The 22,921-nt window shown below is 41.3% G+C and overlaps 1 protein-coding gene across 1 annotated transcript in view; it reads left to right on the top strand.

Moving 5' to 3' along the window:
• The window catches only part of NTMT2 (N-terminal Xaa-Pro-Lys N-methyltransferase 2), a 934,068-nt gene that overhangs the window by 159,337 nt on the left and 751,810 nt on the right, over positions 1 to 22,921 (top strand). The gene's annotated exons all lie outside the window — the stretch shown is intronic.

Consider the following 22,921-nt stretch of genomic DNA (forward strand, 5'->3'; position numbering starts at 1 on the left):
AATGCTGCCAGTTAGTGACATCCAAAAAGTGGCTGTTGTACTCCATTTGTGCCCCACTGGTGCCAAGCTATTTCTAACACCTCTGCATTACACCCTCCTGCTCTGTTTTTAATAAGCTATAATAATAGAAAAAAATGCTGCCAGTTAGTGGCATCCAAAAAGTGGCTGTTGTACTCCATTTGTGCCCCAATCGTACCAAGGTATTTCTAGCACCTCTGCATGACATCCTCCTGCTCTGTTTTTAATTAGCTATATTAATAGCAAAAAATACTGCCAGTTAGTGACATCCAAAAAGTGGCTGTTGTACTCCATTTGTGCCTCAATGGTGTCAAGGTATTTCTAACACCTCTGCATTACACCCTCCTTCTCCGTTTTAATAAGCTATAATAATAGGAAAAATGTTGCCAGTTAGTGACATCCAAAAAGTGGCTGTTGTACTCCATTTGTGCCCCACTGGTGCCAAGCTATTTCTAACACCTCTGCATTACACCCGCCTGCTCTGTTTTTAATTAGCTATAATAATAGCAAAAAATGCTGCCAGTTAGTGGCATCCAAAAAGTGGCTGTTGTACTCCATTTATGCCCCACTGGTGCCAAGCTATTTCTAACACCTCTGCATTACACCCTCCTGCTCTGTTTTTAATAAGCTATAATAATAGCAAAAAATGCTGCCAGTTAGTGGCATCCAAAAAGTGGCTGTTGTACTCTATTTGTGCCCCACTGATGCCAAGCTATTTCTAGCACCTCTGCATTACACCCTCCTGCTCTGTTTTTAATTAGCTATAATAATAGCAAAAAATGCTGCCAGTTAGTGGCATCCAAAAAGTGGCTGTTGTACTCCATTTATGCCCCAATGGTGCCAAGCTATTTCTAACACTTCTGCATTACACCCTCCTGCTCTATTTTTAATTAGCTTTAATAATAGTAAAAAATGCTGCCAGTTAGTGGCATCCAAAAAGTGGCTGTTGTACTCCATTTGTGCCCCAATGGTGCCTAGCTATTTCTAACACTTCTTCCTTACACCCTCCTGCTCTGTTTTTAATTAGCTATAATAATAGCAAAAAATGCTGCCAGTTAGTGGCATCCAAAAAGTGGCTGTTGTACTCCATTTGTGCCCTACTAGTGCCAAGCTATTTCTAGCACCTCTGCATGACACCCTCCTGTTCTGTTTTAAATAAGCTATAATAATTGAAAAAAAATGCTGCCAGTTAGTGGCATCCAAAAAGTGGCTGTTGTACTCCATTTGTGCTCCACTGATGCCAAGCTATTTCTAGCACCTCTGCATGACACCCTCCTGCTCTGTTTTTAATAAGCTATAATAATAGAAAAAAATGCTGCTAGTTAGTGGCATCCAAAAAGTGGCTGTTGTACTCCTTTTGTGCCCCAAATGGTGCCAAGCTATTTCTAGCACCTCTGCATTACACCCTCTTGCTCTGTTTTTAATTAGCTATAATAATAGCAAAAAATACTGCCAGTTAGTGACATACAAAAAGTGGCTGTTGTACTCCACTTGTGCCCCACTGGTGCCAAGCTATTTCTAGCACCTCTGCATTACACCCTCCTGCTCTGTTTTTAATAGGCTGTAATAATAGCAAAAAATGCTGCCAGTTAGTGGCATCCAAAAAGTGGCTGTTGTACTCCATTTGTGCCTTACTGGTGCCAAGCTATTTCTAGCACCTCTGCATGACTTGCTCCTGCTCTGTTTTTAATAAGTTATAATAATAGCAAAAAATGCTGCCAGTTAGTGGCATCCAAAAAGTGGCTGTTGTACTCCATTTGTGCCCCAATGGTGCCAAGCTATTTCTAGCACCTCTGCATTACACCCTCTTGCTCTGTTTTTAATTAGCTATAATAATAGCAAAAAATACTGCCAGTTAGTGACATACAAAAAGTGGCTGTTGTACTCCACTTGTGCCCCACTGGTGCCAAGCTATTTCTAGCACCTCTGCATTACACCCTCCTGCTCTGTTTTTAATAGGCTGTAATAATAGCAAAAAATGCTGCCAGTTAGTGGCATCCAAAAAGTGGCTGTTGTACTCCATTTGTGCCTTACTGGTGCCAAGCTCTTTCTAGCACCTCTGCATGAAACGCTCCTGCTCTGTTTTTAATAAGCTATAATAATAGCAAAAAATGCTGCCAGTTAGTGGCATCCAAAAAGTGGCTATTGTACTCCATTTCTGCCCCAATGGTGCCAAGCTATTTCTAGCACCTCTGCATGACACCCTCCTGCTCTGTTTTTAAATAGCTATAATAATAGCAAAAAATGCTGCCAGTTAGTGGCATCCAAAAAGTGGCTGTTGTACTCCACTTGTGCCCCACTGGTGCCAAGCTATTTCTAGCACCTCTGCATTACACCCTCCTGCTCTGTTTTTAATAGGCTGTAATAATAGCAAAAAATGCTACCAGTTAGTGGCATCCAAAAAGTGGCTGTTGTACTCCATTTGTGCCTTACTGGTGCCAAGCTATTTCTAGCACCTCTGCATGACTTGCTCCTGCTCTGTTTTTAATAAGCTATAATAATAGCAAAAAATGCTGCCAGTTAGTGGCATCCAAAAAGTGGCTATTGTACTCCATTTCTGCCCCAATGGTGCCAAGCTATTTCTAGCACCTCTGCATTACACCCTCCTGCTCTGTTTTTAATAAGCTGTAATAATAGCAAAAAATGCTGCCAGTTAGTGGCATCCAAAAAGTGGCTGTTGTACTCCATTTGTGCCCCAATGGTGCCAAGCTATTTCTAGCACCTCTGCATTACACCCTCTTGCTCTGTTTTTAATTAGCTATAATAATAGCAAAAAATACTGCCAGTTAGTGACATTCAAAAAGTGGCTGTTGTACTCCACTTGTGCCCCACTGGTGCCAAGCTATTTCTAGCACCTCTGCATTACACCCTCCTGCTCTGTTTTTAATAGGCTGTAATAATAGCAAAAAATGCTGCCAGTTAGTGGCATCCAAAAAGTGGCTGTTGTACTCCATTTGTGCCTTACTGGTGCCAAGCTATTTCTAGCACCTCTGCATGAAACGCTCCTGCAATGTTTTTAATAAGCTATAATAATAGCAAAAAATGCTGCCAGTTAGTGGCATTCAAAAAGGGGCTGTTGTACTCTATTTGTGCCTCACTGGTGCCAAGCTATTTCTAGCACCTCTGCATGACACGCTCCTGCTCTGTTTTTAATAAGCTATAATAATAGCAAAAAATGCTGCCAGTTAGTGGCATCCAAAAAGTGGCTATTGTACTCCATTTCTGCCCCAATGGTGCCAAGCTATTTCTAGCACCTCTGCATTACACCCTCCTGCTCTGTTTTTAATAAGCTGTAATAATAGCAAAAAATGCTGCCAGTTAGTGGCATCCAAAAAGTGGCTGTTGTACTCCATTTGTGCCCCACTGGTGCCAAGCTATTTCTAGCACCTCTGCATGACACCCTCCTGCTCTGTTTTTAAATAGCTATAATAATAGCAAAAAATGCTGCCAGTTAGTGGCATCCAAAAAGTGGCTGTTGTACTCCACTTGTGCCCCACTGGTCCCAAGCTATTTCTAGCACCTCTGCATTACACCCTCCTGCTCTGTTTTTAATAGGCTGTAATAATAGCAAAAAATGCTGCCAGTTAGTGGCATCCAAAAAGTGGCTGTTGTATTCCATTTGTGCCTTACTGGTGCCAAGCTATTTCTAGCACCTCTGCATGACTTGCTCTTGCTCTGTTTTTAATAAGCTATAATAATAGCAAAAAATGCTGCCAGTTAGTGGCATCCAAAAAGTGGCTATTGTACTCCATTTGTGCCTCACTGGTGCCAAGCTATTTCTAGCACCTCTGCATGACACGCTCATGCTCTGTTTTAATAAGCTATAATAATAGCAAAAAATGCTGCCAGTTAGTGGCATCCAAAAAGTGGCTGTTGTACTCCATTTATGCCCCAATGGTGCCAAGCTATTTCTAACACTTCTGCATTACACCCTCCTGCTCTGTTTTTAATTAGCTTTAATAATAGTAAAAAATGCTGCCAGTTAGTGGCATCCAAAAAGTGGCTGTTGTACTCCATTTGTGCCCCAATGGTGCCTAGCTATTTCTAACACTTCTTCCTTACACCCTCCTGCTCTGTTTTTAATTAGCTATAATAATAGCAAAAAATGCTGCCAGTTAGTGGCATCCAAAAAGTGGCTGTTGTACTCCATTTGTGCCCCACTAGTGCCAAGCTATTTCTAGCACCTCTGCATGACACCCTCCTGTTCTGTTTTTAATAAGCTATAATAATTGAAAAAAAAATACTGCCAGTTAGTGGCATCCAAAAAGTGGCTGTTGTACTCCATTTGTGCTCCACTGATGCCAAGCTATTTCTATCACCTCTGCATGACACCCTCCTGCTCTGTTTTTAATAAGCTATAATAATAGAAAAAAATGCTGCTACTTAGTGGCATCCAAAAAGTGGCTGTTGTACTCCATTTGTGCCCCAATGGTGCCAAGCTATTTCTAGCACCTCTGCATTACACCCTCTTGCTCTGTTTTTAATTAGCTATAATAATAGTAAAAAATACTGCCAGTTAGTGACATACAAAAAGTGGCTGTTGTACTCCACTTGTGCCCCACTGGTGCCAAGCTATTTCTAGCACCTCTGCATTACACCCTCCTGCTCTGTTTTTAATAGGCTGTAATAATAGCAAAAAATGCTGCCAGTTAGTGGCATCCAAAAAGTGGCTGTTGTACTCCATTTGTGCCTTACTGGTGCCAAGCTATTTCTAGCACCTCTGCATGACACGCTCCTGCTCTGTTTTTAATAAGCTATAATAATAGCAAAAAATGCTGCCAGTTTGTGGCATCCAAAAAGTGGCTGTTGTACTCCATTTGTGCCTCACTGGTGCCAAGCTATTTCTAGCACCTCTGCATGACACGCTCCTGCTCTGTTTTTAATAAGCTATAATAATAGCAAAAAATGCTGCCGGTTAGTGGCATCCAAAAAGTGGCTATTGTACTCCATTTCTGCCCCAATGGTGCCAAGCTATTTCTAGCACCTCTGCATTACACCCTCCTGCTCTGTATTTAATAAGCTGTAATAATAGCAAAAAATGCTGCCAGTTAGTGGCATCCAAAAAGTGGCTGTTGTACTCCATTTGTGCCCCACTGGTGCCAAGCTATTTCTAGCACCTCTGCATGACACCCTCCTGCTCTGTTTTTAAATAGCTATAATAATAGCAAAAAATGCTGCCAGTTAGTGGCATCTAAAAAGTGGCTGTTGTACTCCATTTGTGCCCCACTGGTGCCAAGCTATTTCTAGCACCTCTGCATTACACCCTCCTGCTCTGTTTTTAATAAGCTATAATAATAGCAAAAAATGCTGCCAGTTAGTGGCATCCAAAAAGTGGCTGTTGTACTCCATTTGTTCCCCACTGGTGCCAAGCTAGTTCTAGCACGTCTGCATTACACCCTCCTGCTCTGTTTTAAATAAGCTATAATAATAGCAAAAAATGTTGCCAGTTAATGGCATCAAAAAAGTGTCTGTTGTACTCTATTTGTGCTCCAATGGTGCCAAGGTATTTCTAGCACCTCTGCATGACACCCTCCTGCTCTGTTTTTAATAAGCTATAATAATAGAAAAAAATGCTGCTAGTTAGTGGCATCCAAAAAGTGGCTGTTGTACTCCATTTGTGCTCCACTGATGCCAAGCTATTTCTAACGCCTTTGCATTACACCCTCCTGCTCTGTTTTTAATTAGCTCTAATAATAGCAAAAAATGCTGCCAGTTAGTGGCATCCAAAAAGTGGCTGTTGTACTCCATTTGTGCCCCACTGGTGCCAAGATATTTCTAGCACCTCTGCATGACACCCTCCTGCTCTGTTTTTAATTAGCTATATTAATAGCAAAAAATACTGCGAGTTAGTGACATCCAAAAAGTGGCTGTTGTACTCCATTTGTGCCTCAATGGTGTCAAGGTATTTCTAACACCTCTGCATTACACCCTCCTTCTCCGTTTTAATAAGCTATAATAATAGGAAAAAATGCTGCCAGTTAGTGACATCCAAAAAGTGGCTGTTGTACTCCATTTGTGCCCCACTGGTGCCAAGCTATTTCTAACACCTCTGCATTACACCCTCCTGCTCTGTTTTTAATAAGCTATAATAATAGCAAAAAATGCTGCCAGTTAGTGGCATCCAAAAAGTGGCTGTTGTACTCCATTTGTGCCCCAATCGTACCAAGGTATTTCTAGCACCTCTGCATGACACCCTCCTGCTCTGTTTTTAATTAGCTATATTAATAGCAAAAAATACTGCCAGTTAGTGACATCCAAAAAGTGGCTGTTGTACTCCATTTGTGCCTCAATGGTGCCAAGGTATTTCTAACACCTCTGCATTACACCCTCCTTCTCCGTTTTAATAAGCTATAATAATAGGAAAAATGTTGCCAGTTAGTGACATCCAAAAAGTGGCTGTTGTACTCCATTTGTGCCCCACTGGTGCCAAGCTATTTCTAACACCTCTGCATTACACCCTCCTGCTCTGTTTTTAATAAGCTATAATAATAGCAAAAAATGCTGCCAGTTAGTGGCATCCAAAAAGTGGCTGCTGTACTCCATTTTTGCCCCACTGATGCCAAGCTATTTCTAGCACCTCTGCATTACACCCTCCTGCTCTGTTTTTAATTAGCTATAATAATAGCAAAAAATGCTGCCAGTTAGTGGCATCCAAAAAGTGGTTGTTGTACTCCATTTATGCCCCAATGGTGCCAAGCTATTTCTAACACTTCTGCATTACACCCTCCTGCTCTATTTTTAATTAGCTTTAATAATAGTAAAAAATGCTGCCAGTTAGTGGCATCCAAAAAGTGGCTGTTGTACTCCATTTGTGCCCCAATGGTGCCTAGCTATTTCTAACACTTCTTCCTTACACCCTCCTGCTCTGTTTTTAATTAGCTATAATAATAGCAAAAAATGCTGCCAGTTAGTGGCATCCAAAAAGTGGCTGTTGTACTCCATTTGTGCCCTACTAGTGCCAAGCTATTTCTAGCACCTCTGCATGACACCCTCCTGTTCTGTTTTAAATAAGCTATAATAATTGAAAAAAAAATGCTGCCAGTTAGTGGCATCCAAAAAGTGGCTGTTGTACTCCATTTGTGCTCCACTGATGCCAAGCTATTTCTAGCACCTCTGCATGACACCCTCCTGCTCTGTTTTTAATAAGCTATAATAATAGAAAAAAATGCTGCTAGTTAGTGGCATCCAAAAAGTGGCTGTTGTACTCCTTTTGTGCCCCAAATGGTGCCAAGCTATTTCTAGCACCTCTGCATTACACCCTCTTGCTCTGTTTTTAATTAGCTATAATAATAGCAAAAAATACTGCCAGTTAGTGACATACAAAAAGTGGCTGTTGTACTCCACTTGTGCCCCACTGGTGCCAAGCTATTTCTAGCACCTCTGCATTACACCCTCCTGCTCTGGTTTTAATAGGCTGTAATAATAGCAAAAAATGCTGCCAGTTAGTGGCATCCAAAAAGTGGCTGTTGTACTCCATTTGTGCCTTACTGGTGCCAAGCTATTTCTAGCACCTCTGCATGACTTGCTCCTGCTCTGTTTTTAATAAGTTATAATAATAGCAAAAAATGCTGCCAGTTAGTGGCATCCAAAAAGTGGCTGTTGTACTCCATTTGTGCCCCAATGGTGCCAAGCTATTTCTAGCACCTCTGCATTACACCCTCTTGCTCTGTTTTTAATTAGCTATAATAATAGCAAAAAATACTGCCAGTTAGTGACATACAAAAAGTGGCTGTTGTACTCCACTTGTGCCCCACTGGTGCCAAGCTATTTCTAGCACCTCTGCATTACACCCTCCTGCTCTGTTTTTAATAGGCTGTAATAATAGCAAAAAATGCTGCCAGTTAGTGGCATCCAAAAAGTGGCTGTTGTACTCCATTTGTGCCTTACTGGTGCCAAGCTATTTCTAGCACCTCTGCATGAAACGCTCCTGCAATGTTTTTAATAAGCTATAATAATAGCAAAAAATGCTGCCAGTTAGTGGCATTCAAAAAGTGGCTGTTGTACTCTATTTGTGCCTCACTGGTGCCAAGCTATTTCTAGCACCTCTGCATGACACGCTCCTGCTCTGTTTTTAATAAGCTATAATAATAGCAAAAAATGCTGCCAGTTAGTGGCATCCAAAAAGTGGCTATTGTACTCCATTTGTGCCCCACTGGTGCCAAGCTATTTCTAGCACCTCCGCATTACACCCTCCTGCTCTGTTTTTAATAAGCTATAATAATAGCAAAAAATGCAGCCATTTAGTGGCATCCAAAAAGTGGCTGTTGTACTCCATTTGTGCCCCACTGGTGCCAAGCTAGTTCTAGCACGTCTGCATTACACCCTCCTGCTCTGTTTTAAATAAGCTATAATAATAGCAAAAAATGTTGCCAGTTAGTGGCATCAAAAAAGTGTCTGTTGTACTCCATTTGTGCTCCAATGGTGCCAAGGTATTTCTAGCACCTCTGCATGACACCCTCCTGCTCTGTTTTTAATAAGCTATAATAATAGAAAAAAATGCTGCTAGTTAGTGGCATCCAAAAAGTGGCTGTTGTACTCCATTTGTGCTCCACTGATGCCAAGCTATTTCTAACGCCTTTGCATTACACCCTCCTGCTCTGTTTTTAATTAGCTCTAATAATAGCAAAAAATGCTGCCAGTTAGTGGCATCCAAAAAGTGGCTGTTGTACTCCATTTGTGCCCCACTGGTGCCAAGCTATTTCTAGCACCTCTGCATGACACCCTCCTGCTCTGTTTTTAATTAGCTATATTAATAGCAAAAATACTGCCAGTTAGTGACATCCAAAAAGTGGCTGTTGTACTCCATTTGTGCCTCAATGGTGTCAAGGTATTTCTAACACCTCTGCATTACACCCTCCTTCTCCTTTTTAATAAGCTATAATAATAGGAAAAAATGCTGCCAGTTAGTGACATCCAAAAAGTGGCTGTTGTACTCCATTTGTGCCCCACTGGTGCCAAGCTATTTCTAACACCTCTGCATTACACCCTCCTGCTCTGTTTTTAATAAGCTATAATAATAGAAAAAAATGCTGCCAGTTAGTGGCATCCAAAAAGTGGCTGTTGTACTCCATTTGTGCCCCAATCGTACCAAGGTATTTCTAGCACCTCTGCATGACATCCTCCTGCTCTGTTTTTAATTAGCTATATTAATAGCAAAAAATACTGCCAGTTAGTGACATCCAAAAAGTGGCTGTTGTACTCCATTTGTGCCTCAATGGTGTCAAGGTATTTCTAACACCTCTGCATTACACCCTCCTTCTCCGTTTTAATAAGCTATAATAATAGGAAAAATGTTGCCAGTTAGTGACATCCAAAAAGTGGCTGTTGTACTCCATTTGTGCCCCACTGGTGCCAAGCTATTTCTAACACCTCTGCATTACACCCGCCTGCTCTGTTTTTAATTAGCTATAATAATAGCAAAAAATGCTGCCAGTTAGTGGCATCCAAAAAGTGGCTGTTGTACTCCATTTATGCCCCACTGGTGCCAAGCTATTTCTAACACCTCTGCATTACACCCTCCTGCTCTGTTTTTAATAAGCTATAATAATAGCAAAAAATGCTGCCAGTTAGTGGCATCCAAAAAGTGGCTGTTGTACTCTATTTGTGCCCCACTGATGCCAAGCTATTTCTAGCACCTCTGCATTACACCCTCCTGCTCTGTTTTTAATTAGCTATAATAATAGCAAAAAATGCTGCCAGTTAGTGGCATCCAAAAAGTGGCTGTTGTACTCCATTTATGCCCCAATGGTGCCAAGCTATTTCTAACACTTCTGCATTACACCCTCCTGCTCTATTTTTAATTAGCTTTAATAATAGTAAAAAATGCTGCCAGTTAGTGGCATCCAAAAAGTGGCTGTTGTACTCCATTTGTGCTCCATTGATGCCAAGCTATTTCTAACGCCTTTGCATTACACCCTCCTGCTCTGTTTTAATTAGCTCTAATAATAGCAAAAAATGCTGCCAGTTAGTGGCATCCAAAAAGTGGCTGTTGTACTCCATTTATGCCCCAATGGTGCCAAGCTATTTCTAACACTTCTGCATTACACCCTCCTGCTCTGTTTTAATTAGCTTTAATAATAGTAAAAAATGCTGCCAGTTAGTGGCATCCAAAAAGTGGCTGTTGTACTCCATTTGTGCCCCAATGGTGCCTATCTATTTCTAACACTTCTTCCTTACACCCTCCTGCTCTGTTTTTAATTAGCTATAATAATAGCAAAAAATGCTGCCAGTTAGTGGCATCCAAAAAGTGGCTGTTGTACTCCATTTGTGCGCCACTAGTGCCAAGCTATTTCTAGCACCTCTGCATGACACCCTCCTGTTCTGTTTTTAATAAGCTATAATAATTGAAAAAAAATGCTGCCAGTTAGTGGCATCCAAAAAGTGGCTGTTGTACTCCATTTCTGCCCCAATGGTGCCAAGCTATTTCTAGCACCTCTGCATTACACCCTCCTGCTCTGTTTTTAATAGGCTGTAATAATAGCAAAAAATGCTGCCAGTTAGTGGCATCCAAAAAGTGGCTGTTTTACTCCATTTGTACCCCACTGGTGCCAATCTATTTCTAGCACCTCTGCATGACAACCTCCTGCTCTGTTTTTAATTAGCTATAATAATAGCAAAAAATGCTGCCAGTTAGTGGCATCCAAAAAGTGGCCGTTGTACTCCATTTGTGCCCCACTGGTGCCAAGCTATTTCTAGCACCTCTGCATTACACCCTCCTGCTCTGTTTTTAATAAGCTATAATAATAGCAAAAAATGCAGCCATTTAGTGGCATCCAAAAAGTGGCTGTTGTACTCCATTTGTGCCCCACTGGTGCCAAGCTAGTTCTAGCACGTCTGCATTACACCCTCCTGCTCTGTTTTAAATAAGCTATAATAATAGCAAAAAATGTTGCCAGTTAGTGGCATCAAAAAAGTGTCTGTTGTACTCCATTTGTGCTCCAATGGTGCCAAGGTATTTCTAGCACCTCTGCATGACACCCTCCTGCTCTGTTTTTAATAAGCTATAATAATAGAAAAAAATGCTGCTAGTTAGTGGCATCCAAAAAGTGGCTGTTGTACTCCATTTGTGCTCCACTGATGCCAAGCTATTTCTAACGCCTTTGCATTACACCCTCCTGCTCTGTTTTTAATTAGCTCTAATAATAGCAAAAAATGCTGCCAGTTAGTGGCATCCAAAAAGTGGCTGTTGTACTCCATTTGTGCCCCACTGGTGCCAAGCTATTTCTAGCACCTCTGCATGACACCCTCCTGCTCTGTTTTTAATTAGCTATATTAATAGCAAAAATACTGCCAGTTAGTGACATCCAAAAAGTGGCTGTTGTACTCCATTTGTGCCTCAATGGTGTCAAGGTATTTCTAACACCTCTGCATTACACCCTCCTTCTCCGTTTTAATAAGCTATAATAATAGGAAAAAATGCTGCCAGTTAGTGACATCCAAAAAGTGGCTGTTGTACTCCATTTGTGCCCCACTGGTGCCAAGCTATTTCTAACACCTCTGCATTACACCCTCCTGCTCTGTTTTTAATAAGCTATAATAATAGAAAAAAATGCTGCCAGTTAGTGGCATCCAAAAAGTGGCTGTTGTACTCCATTTGTGCCCCAATCGTACCAAGGTATTTCTAGCACCTCTGCATGACATCCTCCTGCTCTGTTTTTAATTAGCTATATTAATAGCAAAAAATACTGCCAGTTAGTGACATCCAAAAAGTGGCTGTTGTACTCCATTTGTGCCTCAATGGTGTCAAGGTATTTCTAACACCTCTGCATTACACCCTCCTTCTCCGTTTTAATAAGCTATAATAATAGGAAAAATGTTGCCAGTTAGTGACATCCAAAAAGTGGCTGTTGTACTCCATTTGTGCCCCACTGGTGCCAAGCTATTTCTAACACCTCTGCATTACACCCGCCTGCTCTGTTTTTAATTAGCTATAATAATAGCAAAAAATGCTGCCAGTTAGTGGCATCCAAAAAGTGGCTGTTGTACTCCATTTATGCCCCACTGGTGCCAAGCTATTTCTAACACCTCTGCATTACACCCTCCTGCTCTGTTTTTAATAAGCTATAATAATAGCAAAAAATGCTGCCAGTTAGTGGCATCCAAAAAGTGGCTGTTGTACTCTATTTGTGCCCCACTGATGCCAAGCTATTTCTAGCACCTCTGCATTACACCCTCCTGCTCTGTTTTTAATTAGCTATAATAATAGCAAAAAATGCTGCCAGTTAGTGGCATCCAAAAAGTGGCTGTTGTACTCCATTTATGCCCCAATGGTGCCAAGCTATTTCTAACACTTCTGCATTACACCCTCCTGCTCTATTTTTAATTAGCTTTAATAATAGTAAAAAATGCTGCCAGTTAGTGGCATCCAAAAAGTGGCTGTTGTACTCCATTTGTGCCCCAATGGTGCCTAGCTATTTCTAACACTTCTTCCTTACACCCTCCTGCTCTGTTTTTAATTAGCTATAATAATAGCAAAAAATGCTGCCAGTTAGTGGCATCCAAAAAGTGGCTGTTGTACTCCATTTGTGCCCTACTAGTGCCAAGCTATTTCTAGCACCTCTGCATGACACCCTCCTGTTCTGTTTTAAATAAGCTATAATAATTGAAAAAAAATGCTGCCAGTTAGTGGCATCCAAAAAGTGGCTGTTGTACTCCATTTGTGCTCCACTGATGCCAAGCTATTTCTAGCACCTCTGCATGACACCCTCCTGCTCTGTTTTTAATAAGCTATAATAATAGAAAAAAATGCTGCTAGTTAGTGGCATCCAAAAAGTGGCTGTTGTACTCCTTTTGTGCCCCAAATGGTGCCAAGCTATTTCTAGCACCTCTGCATTACACCCTCTTGCTCTGTTTTTAATTAGCTATAATAATAGCAAAAAATACTGCCAGTTAGTGACATACAAAAAGTGGCTGTTGTACTCCACTTGTGCCCCACTGGTGCCAAGCTATTTCTAGCACCTCTGCATTACACCCTCCTGCTCTGTTTTTAATAGGCTGTAATAATAGCAAAAAATGCTGCCAGTTAGTGGCATCCAAAAAGTGGCTGTTGTACTCCATTTGTGCCTTACTGGTGCCAAGCTATTTCTAGCACCTCTGCATGACTTGCTCCTGCTCTGTTTTTAATAAGATATAATAATAGCAAAAAATGCTGCCAGTTAGTGGCATCCAAAAAGTGGCTGTTGTACTCCATTTGTGCCCCAATGGTGCCAAGCTATTTCTAGCACCTCTGCATTACACCCTCTTGCTCTGTTTTTAATTAGCTATAATAATAGCAAAAAATACTGCCAGTTAGTGACATACAAAAAGTGGCTGTTGTACTCCACTTGTGCCCCACTGGTGCCAAGCTATTTCTAGCACCTCTGCATTACACCCTCCTGCTCTGTTTTTAATAGGCTGTAATAATAGCAAAAAATGCTGCCAGTTAGTGGCATCCAAAAAGTGGCTGTTGTACTCCATTTGTGCCTTACTGGTGCCAAGCTCTTTCTAGCACCTCTGCATGAAACGCTCCTGCTCTGTTTTTAATAAGCTATAATAATAGCAAAAAATGCTGCCAGTTAGTGGCATCCAAAAAGTGGCTATTGTACTCCATTTCTGCCCCAATGGTGCCAAGCTATTTCTAGCACCTCTGCATGACACCCTCCTGCTCTGTTTTTAAATAGCTATAATAATAGCAAAAAATGCTGCCAGTTAGTGGCATCCAAAAAGTGGCTGTTGTACTCCACTTGTGCCCCACTGGTGCCAAGCTATTTCTAGCACCTCTGCATTACACCCTCCTGCTCTGTTTTTAATAGGCTGTAATAATAGCAAAAAATGCTACCAGTTAGTGGCATCCAAAAAGTGGCTGTTGTACTCCATTTGTGCCTTACTGGTGCCAAGCTATTTCTAGCACCTCTGCATGACTTGCTCCTGCTCTGTTTTTAATAAGCTATAATAATAGCAAAAAATGCTGCCAGTTAGTGGCATCCAAAAAGTGGCTATTGTACTCCATTTCTGCCCCAATGGTGCCAAGCTATTTCTAGCACCTCTGCATTACACCCTCCTGCTCTGTTTTTAATAAGCTGTAATAATAGCAAAAAATGCTGCCAGTTAGTGGCATCCAAAAAGTGGCTGTTGTACTCCATTTGTGCCCCAATGGTGCCAAGCTATTTCTAGCACCTCTGCATTACACCCTCTTGCTCTGTTTTTAATTAGCTATAATAATAGCAAAAAATACTGCCAGTTAGTGACATTCAAAAAGTGGCTGTTGTACTCCACTTGTGCCCCACTGGTGCCAAGCTATTTCTAGCACCTCTGCATTACACCCTCCTGCTCTGTTTTTAATAGGCTGTAATAATAGCAAAAAATGCTGCCAGTTAGTGGCATCCAAAAAGTGGCTGTTGTACTCCATTTGTGCCTTACTGGTGCCAAGCTATTTCTAGCACCTCTGCATGAAACGCTCCTGCAATGTTTTTAATAAGCTATAATAATAGCAAAAAATGCTGCCAGTTAGTGGCATTCAAAAAGGGGCTGTTGTACTCTATTTGTGCCTCACTGGTGCCAAGCTATTTCTAGCACCTCTGCATGACACGCTCCTGCTCTGTTTTTAATAAGCTATAATAATAGCAAAAAATGCTGCCAGTTAGTGGCATCCAAAAAGTGGCTATTGTACTCCATTTCTGCCCCAATGGTGCCAAGCTATTTCTAGCACCTCTGCATTACACCCTCCTGCTCTGTTTTTAATAAGCTGTAATAATAGCAAAAAATGCTGCCAGTTAGTGGCATCCAAAAAGTGGCTGTTGTACTCCATTTGTGCCCCACTGGTGCCAAGCTATTTCTAGCACCTCTGCATGACACCCTCCTGCTCTGTTTTTAAATAGCTATAATAATAGCAAAAAATGCTGCCAGTTAGTGGCATCCAAAAAGTGGCTGTTGTACTCCACTTGTGCCCCACTGGTCCCAAGCTATTTCTAGCACCTCTGCATTACACCCTCCTGCTCTGTTTTTAATAGGCTGTAATAATAGCAAAAAATGCTGCCAGTTAGTGGCATCCAAAAAGTGGCTGTTGTATTCCATTTGTGCCTTACTGGTGCCAAGCTATTTCTAGCACCTCTGCATGACTTGCTCTTGCTCTGTTTTTAATAAGCTATAATAATAGCAAAAAATGCTGCCAGTTAGTGGCATCCAAAAAGTGGCTATTGTACTCCATTTGTGCCTCACTGGTGCCAAGCTATTTCTAGCACCTCTGCATGACACGCTCATGCTCTGTTTTAATAAGCTATAATAATAGCAAAAAATGCTGCCAGTTAGTGGCATCCAAAAAGTGGCTGTTGTACTCCATTTATGCCCCAATGGTGCCAAGCTATTTCTAACACTTCTGCATTACACCCTCCTGCTCTGTTTTTAATTAGCTTTAATAATAGTAAAAAATGCTGCCAGTTAGTGGCATCCAAAAAGTGGCTGTTGTACTCCATTTGTGCCCCAATGGTGCCTAGCTATTTCTAACACTTCTTCCTTACACCCTCCTGCTCTGTTTTTAATTAGCTATAATAATAGCAAAAAATGCTGCCAGTTAGTGGCATCCAAAAAGTGGCTGTTGTACTCCATTTGTGCCCCACTAGTGCCAAGCTATTTCTAGCACCTCTGCATGACACCCTCCTGTTCTGTTTTTAATAAGCTATAATAATTGAAAAAAAAATACTGCCAGTTAGTGGCATCCAAAAAGTGGCTGTTGTACTCCATTTGTGCTCCACTGATGCCAAGCTATTTCTATCACCTCTGCATGACACCCTCCTGCTCTGTTTTTAATAAGCTATAATAATAGAAAAAAATGCTGCTACTTAGTGGCATCCAAAAAGTGGCTGTTGTACTCCATTTGTGCCCCAATGGTGCCAAGCTATTTCTAGCACCTCTGCATTACACCCTCTTGCTCTGTTTTTAATTAGCTATAATAATAGTAAAAAATACTGCCAGTTAGTGACATACAAAAAGTGGCTGTTGTACTCCACTTGTGCCCCACTGGTGCCAAGCTATTTCTAGCACCTCTGCATTACACCCTCCTGCTCTGTTTTTAATAGGCTGTAATAATAGCAAAAAATGCTGCCAGTTAGTGGCATCCAAAAAGTGGCTGTTGTACTCCATTTGTGCCTTACTGGTGCCAAGCTATTTCTAGCACCTCTGCATGACACGCTCCTGCTCTGTTTTTAATAAGCTATAATAATAGCAAAAAATGCTGCCAGTTTGTGGCATCCAAAAAGTGGCTGTTGTACTCCATTTGTGCCTCACTGGTGCCAAGCTATTTCTAGCACCTCTGCATGACACGCTCCTGCTCTGTTTTTAATAAGCTATAATAATAGCAAAAAATGCTGCCGGTTAGTGGCATCCAAAAAGTGGCTATTGTACTCCATTTCTGCCCCAATGGTGCCAAGCTATTTCTAGCACCTCTGCATTACACCCTCCTGCTCTGTATTTAATAAGCTGTAATAATAGCAAAAAATGCTGCCAGTTAGTGGCATCCAAAAAGTGGCTGTTGTACTCCATTTGTGCCCCACTGGTGCCAAGCTATTTCTAGCACCTCTGCATGACACCCTCCTGCTCTGTTTTTAAATAGCTATAATAATAGCAAAAAATGCTGCCAGTTAGTGGCATCTAAAAAGTGGCTGTTGTACTCCATTTGTGCCCCACTGGTGCCAAGCTATTTCTAGCACCTCTGCATTACACCCTCCTGCTCTGTTTTTAATAAGCTATAATAATAGCAAAAAATGCTGCCAGTTAGTGGCATCCAAAAAGTGGCTGTTGTACTCCATTTGTTCCCCACTGGTGCCAAGCTAGTTCTAGCACGTCTGCATTACACCCTCCTGCTCTGTTTTAAATAAGCTATAATAATAGCAAAAAATGTTGCCAGTTAATGGCATCAAAAAAGTGTCTGTTGTACTCTATTTGTGCTCCAATGGTGCCAAGGTATTTCTAGCACCTCTGCATGACACCCTCCTGCTCTGTTTTTAATAAGCTATAATAATAGAAAAAAATGCTGCTAGTTAGTGGCATCCAAAAAGTGGCTGTTGTACTCCATTTGTGCTCCACTGATGCCAAGCTATTTCTAACGCCTTTGCATTACACCCTCCTGCTCTGTTTTTAATTAGCTCTAATAATAGCAAAAAATGCTGCCAGTTAGTGGCATCCAAAAAGTGGCTGTTGTACTCCATTTGTGCCCCACTGGTGCCAAGATATTTCTAGCACCTCTGCATGACACCCTCCTGCTCTGTTTTTAATTAGCTATATTAATAGCAAAAAATACTGCGAGTTAGTGACATCCAAAAAGTGGCTGTTGTACTCCATTTGTGCCTCAATGGTGTCAAGGTATTTCTAACACCTCTGCATTACACCCTCCTTCTCCGTTTTAATAAGCTATAATAATAGGAAAAAATGCTGCCAGTTAGTGACATCCAAAAAGTGGCTGTTGTACTCCATTTGTGCCCCACTGGTGCCAAGCTATTTCTAACACCTCTGCATTACACCCTCCTGCTCTGTTTTTAATAAGCTATAATAATAGCAAAAAATGCTGCCAGTTAGTGGCATCCAAAAAGTGGCTGTTGTACTCCATTTGTGCCCCAATCGTACCAAGGTATTTCTAGCACCTCTGCATGACACCCTCCTGCTCTGTTTTTAATTAGCTATATTAATAGCAAAAAATACTGCCAGTTAGTGACATCCAAAAAGTGGCTGTTGTACTCCATTTGTGCCTCAATGGTGCCAAGGTATTTCTAACACCTCTGCATTACACCCTCCTTCTCCGTTTTAATAAGCTATAATAATAGGAAAAATGTTGCCAGTTAGTGACATCCAAAAAGTGGCTGTTGTACTCCATTTGTGCCCCACTGGTGCCAAGCTATTTCTAACACCTCTGCATTACACCCTCCTGCTCTGTTTTTAATAAGCTATAATAATAGCAAAAAATGCTGCCAGTTAGTGGCATCCAAAAAGTGGCTGCTGTACTCCATTTTTGCCCCACTGATGCCAAGCTATTTCTAGCACCTCTGCATTACACCCTCCTGCTCTGTTTTTAATTAGCTATAATAATAGCAAAAAATGCTGCCAGTTAGTGGCATCCAAAAAGTGGTTGTTGTACTCCATTTATGCCCCAATGGTGCCAAGCTATTTCTAACACTTCTGCATTACACCCTCCTGCTCTATTTTTAATTAGCTTTAATAATAGTAAAAAATGCTGCCAGTTAGTGGCATCCAAAAAGTGGCTGTTGTACTCCATTTGTGCCCCAATGGTGCCTAGCTATTTCTAACACTTCTTCCTTACACCCTCCTGCTCTGTTTTTAATTAGCTATAATAATAGCAAAAAATGCTGCCAGTTAGTGGCATCCAAAAAGTGGCTGTTGTACTCCATTTGTGCCCTACTAGTGCCAAGCTATTTCTAGCACCTCTGCATGACACCCTCCTGTTCTGTTTTAAATAAGCTATAATAATTGAAAAAAAAATGCTGCCAGTTAGTGGCATCCAAAAAGTGGCTGTTGTACTCCATTTGTGCTCCACTGATGCCAAGCTATTTCTAGCACCTCTGCATGACACCCTCCTGCTCTGTTTTTAATAAGCTATAATAATAGAAAAAAATGCTGCTAGTTAGTGGCATCCAAAAAGTGGCTGTTGTACTCCTTTTGTGCCCCAAATGGTGCCAAGCTATTTCTAGCACCTCTGCATTACACCCTCTTGCTCTGTTTTTAATTAGCTATAATAATAGCAAAAAATTATGCCAGTTAGTGACATACAAAAAGTGGCTGTTGTACTCCACTTGTGCCCCACTGGTGCCAAGCTATTTCTAGCACCTCTGCATTACACCCTCCTGCTCTGGTTTTAATAGGCTGTAATAATAGCAAAAAATGCTGCCAGTTAGTGGCATCCAAAAAGTGGCTGTTGTACTCCATTTGTGCCTTACTGGTGCCAAGCTATTTCTAGCACCTCTGCATGACTTGCTCCTGCTCTGTTTTTAATAAGTTATAATAATAGCAAAAAATGCTGCCAGTTAGTGGCATCCAAAAAGTGGCTGTTGTACTCCATTTGTGCCCCAATGGTGCCAAGCTATTTCTAGCACCTCTGCATTACACCCTCTTGCTCTGTTTTTAATTAGCTATAATAATAGCAAAAAATACTGCCAGTTAGTGACATACAAAAAGTGGCTGTTGTACTCCACTTGTGCCCCACTGGTGCCAAGCTATTTCTAGCACCTCTGCATTACACCCTCCTGCTCTGTTTTTAATAGGCTGTAATAATAGCAAAAAATGCTGCCAGTTAGTGGCATCCAAAAAGTGGCTGTTGTACTCCATTTGTGCCCCACTGGTGCCAAGATATTTCTAGCACCTCTGCATGACACCCTCCTGCTCTGTTTTTAATTAGCTATATTAATAGCAAAAAATACTGCGAGTTAGTGACATCCAAAAAGTGGCTGTTGTACTCCATTTGTGCCTCAATGGTGTCAAGGTATTTCTAACACCTCTGCATTACACCCTCCTTCTCCGTTTTAATAAGCTATAATAATAGGAAAAAATGCTGCCAGTTAGTGACATCCAAAAAGTGGCTGTTGTACTCCATTTGTGCCCCACTGGTGCCAAGCTATTTCTAACACCTCTGCATTACACCCTCCTGCTCTGTTTTTAATAAGCTATAATAATAGCAAAAAATGCTGCCAGTTAGTGGCATCCAAAAAGTGGCTGTTGTACTCCATTTGTGCCCCAATCGTACCAAGGTATTTCTAGCACCTCTGCATGACACCCTCCTGCTCTGTTTTTAATTAGCTATATTAATAGCAAAAAATACTGCCAGTTAGTGACATCCAAAAAGTGGCTGTTGTACTCCATTTGTGCCTCAATGGTGCCAAGGTATTTCTAACACCTCTGCATTACACCCTCCTTCTCCGTTTTAATAAGCTATAATAATAGGAAAAATGTTGCCAGTTAGTGACATCCAAAAAGTGGCTGTTGTACTCCATTTGTGCCCCACTGGTGCCAAGCTATTTCTAACACCTCTGCATTACACCCTCCTGCTCTGTTTTTAATAAGCTATAATAGCAAAAAATGCTGCCAGTTAGTGGCATCCAAAAAGTGGCTGCTGTACTCCATTTTTGCCCCACTGATGCCAAGCTATTTCTAGCACCTCTGCATTACACCCTCCTGCTCTGTTTTTAATTAGCTATAATAATAGCAAAAAATGCTGCCAGTTAGTGGCATCCAAAAAGTGGTTGTTGTACTCCATTTATGCCCCAATGGTGCCAAGCTATTTCTAACACTTCTGCATTACACCCTCCTGCTCTATTTTTAATTAGCTTTAATAATAGTAAAAAATGCTGCCAGTTAGTGGCATCCAAAAAGTGGCTGTTGTACTCCATTTGTGCCCCAATGGTGCCTAGCTATTTCTAACACTTCTTCCTTACACCCTCCTGCTCTGTTTTTAATTAGCTATAATAATAGCAAAAAATGCTGCCAGTTAGTGGCATCCAAAAAGTGGCTGTTGTACTCCATTTGTGCCCTACTAGTGCCAAGCTATTTCTAGCACCTCTGCATGACACCCTCCTGTTCTGTTTTAAATAAGCTATAATAATTGAAAAAAAAATGCTGCCAGTTAGTGGCATCCAAAAAGTGGCTGTTGTACTCCATTTGTGCTCCACTGATGCCAAGCTATTTCTAGCACCTCTGCATGACACCCTCCTGCTCTGTTTTTAATAAGCTATAATAATAGAAAAAAATGCTGCTAGTTAGTGGCATCCAAAAAGTGGCTGTTGTACTCCTTTTGTGCCCCAAATGGTGCCAAGCTATTTCTAGCACCTCTGCATTACACCCTCTTGCTCTGTTTTTAATTAGCTATAATAATAGCAAAAAATACTGCCAGTTAGTGACATACAAAAAGTGGCTGTTGTACTCCACTTGTGCCCCACTGGTGCCAAGCTATTTCTAGCACCTCTGCATTACACCCTCCTGCTCTGGTTTTAATAGGCTGTAATAATAGCAAAAAATGCTGCCAGTTAGTGGCATCCAAAAAGTGGCTGTTGTACTCCATTTGTGCCTTACTGGTGCCAAGCTATTTCTAGCACCTCTGCATGACTTGCTCCTGCTCTGTTTTTAATAAGTTATAATAATAGCAAAAAATGCTGCCAGTTAGTGGCATCCAAAAAGTGGCTGTTGTACTCCATTTGTGCCCCAATGGTGCCAAGCTATTTCTAGCACCTCTGCATTACACCCTCTTGCTCTGTTTTTAATTAGCTATAATAATAGCAAAAAATACTGCCAGTTAGTGACATACAAAAAGTGGCTGTTGTACTCCACTTGTGCCCCACTGGTGCCAAGCTATTTCTAGCACCTCTGCATTACACCCTCCTGCTCTGTTTTTAATAGGCTGTAATAATAGCAAAAAATGCTGCCAGTTAGTGGCATCCAAAAAGTGGCTGTTGTACTCCATTTGTGCCTTACTGGTGCCAAGCTATTTCTAGCACCTCTGCATGAAACGCTCCTGCAATGTTTTTAATAAGCTATAATAATAGCAAAAAATGCTGCCAGTTAGTGGCATTCAAAAAGTGGCTGTTGTACTCTATTTGTGCCTCACTGGTGCCAAGCTATTTCTAGCACCTCTGCATGACACGCTCCTGCTCTGTTTTTAATAAGCTATAATAATAGCAAAAAATGCTGCCAGTTAGTGGCATCCAAAAAGTGGCTATTGTACTCCATTTCTGCCCCAATGGTGCCAAGCTATTTCTAGCACCTCTGCATTACACCCTCCTGCTCTGTTTTTAATAAGCTGTAATAATAGCAAAAAATGCTGCCAGTTAGTGGCATCCAAAAAGTGGCTGTTGTACTCCATTTGTGCCCCACTGGTGCCAAGCTATTTCTAGCACCTCTACATGACACCCTCCTGCTCTGTTTTTAAATAGCTATAATAGCAAAAATGCTGCCAGTTAGTGGCATCCAAAAAGTGGCTGTTGTACTCCACTTGTGCCCCACTGGTGCCAAGCTATTTCAAGCACCTCTGCATTACACCCTCCTGCTCTGTTTTTAATAGGCTGTAATAATAGCAAAAAATGCTACCAGTTAGTGGCATCCAAAAAGTGGCTGTTGTACTCCATTTGTGCCTTACTGGTGCCAAGCTATTTCTAGCACCTCTGCATGACTTGCTCCTGCTCTGTTTTTAATAAGCTATAATAATAGCAAAAAATGCTGCCAGTTAGTGGCATCCAAAAAGTGGCTATTGTACTCCATTTGTGCCTCACTGGTGCCAAGCTATTTCTAGCACCTCTGCATGACACGCTCATGCTCTGTTTTAATAAGCTATAATAATAGCAAAAAATGCTGCCAGTTAGTGGCATCCAAAAAGTGGCTGTTGTACTCCATTTATGCCCCAATGGTGCCAAGCTATTTCTAACACTTCTGCATTACACCCTCCTGCTCTGTTTTTAATTAGCTTTAATAATAGTAAAAAATGCTGCCAGTTAGTGGCATCCAAAAAGTTGCTGTTGTACTCCATTTGTGCCCCAATGGTGCCAAGCTATTTCTAGCACCTCTGCATGACACCCTCTTGCTCTGTTTTTAATTAGCTATAATAATAGCAAAAAATACTGCCAGTTAGTGACATACAAAAAGTGGCTGTTGTACTCCACTTGTGCCCCACTGGTGCCAAGCTATTTCTAGCACCTCTGCATTACACCCTCCTGCTCTGTTTTTAATAGGCTGTAATAATAGCAAAAAATGCTGCCAGTTAGTGGCATCCAAAAAGTGGCTGTTGTACTCCATTTGTGCCTTACTGGTGCCAAGCTATTTCTAGCACCTCTGCATGAAACGCTCCTGCAATGTTTTTAATAAGCTATAATAATAGCAAAAAATGCTGCCAGTTAGTGGCATTCAAAAAGGGGCTGTTGTACTCTATTTGTGCCTCACT

The sequence above is a fragment of the Anomaloglossus baeobatrachus genome, chromosome 8 (genome assembly GCF_048569485.1).
Source record: "Anomaloglossus baeobatrachus isolate aAnoBae1 chromosome 8, aAnoBae1.hap1, whole genome shotgun sequence".
NCBI lineage: Eukaryota > Metazoa > Chordata > Amphibia > Anura > Aromobatidae > Anomaloglossus > Anomaloglossus baeobatrachus.